Source organism: Dermochelys coriacea, chromosome 3 (genome assembly GCF_009764565.3).
Source record: "Dermochelys coriacea isolate rDerCor1 chromosome 3, rDerCor1.pri.v4, whole genome shotgun sequence".
Classification (NCBI taxonomy): domain Eukaryota; kingdom Metazoa; phylum Chordata; order Testudines; family Dermochelyidae; genus Dermochelys; species Dermochelys coriacea.
Window position 1 is genome coordinate 780,878 of NC_050070.1, and position 746 is coordinate 781,623.

Here is a 746-nt window from a genome sequence, read left to right on the forward strand (position 1 = left end):
GGGAACACAGTGTGTGAGACAAGCGATGAGATCACTAAAGCAGCAGGGCTAGTGCAGGCTGGGTAGCTGGGCCTGGGTTTCTCTCTCACCCTATAAAGAGGCAGGGGATTTTGCCTGCCAAACCTTATCCACAATCCCACTGTCGTAGCCTGCGACACAGACAGAGCAGATCAAGGAGGGAGGGTGAGCCAAAGCAGGGGCCCTGGGGTATGTGCAGTTCAATTCCACAGGGAGAGTTACCCCCAGAAGAGTAACATGCACTGGCCCTTAGCACCACTGTCCACACGCACAAGGCCCACTACCAGCACGTGACAGCAAGGGATAGGGGTCCACTTCCAACAGTCTTGCTGCACCCTGGCTTGGGAAGGGTCAGAGTGGGACTACCTGAAAGGATGGATCTAGACTGTTCTCAGTGGTAGCAGATGACAGAACGAGGAATAATGGTCTCAAGTTGCAGTGGGGGCGGTTTAGGTTGGATATTAGGAAAAACTTTTTCACTAGGAGGGTGGTGAAGCCCTGGAATGCGTTTACTAGGGAGGTGGTGGAATCTCCTTCCTTTGAGGCTTTTAAGGTCTGGCTTGACAAAGCCCTGGCTGGGATGATTTAGTTGGGGAATAGTCCTAATTTGAGCAGGGGGTTGGACTAGATGACCTTCTGCGGTCCCTTCCAACCCTGATATTCTATGATAGTACCTCTCTCCGCACCTTGTCCCTTGCTCACTGCAGCCCTAGCTGGGGGGGAATTCA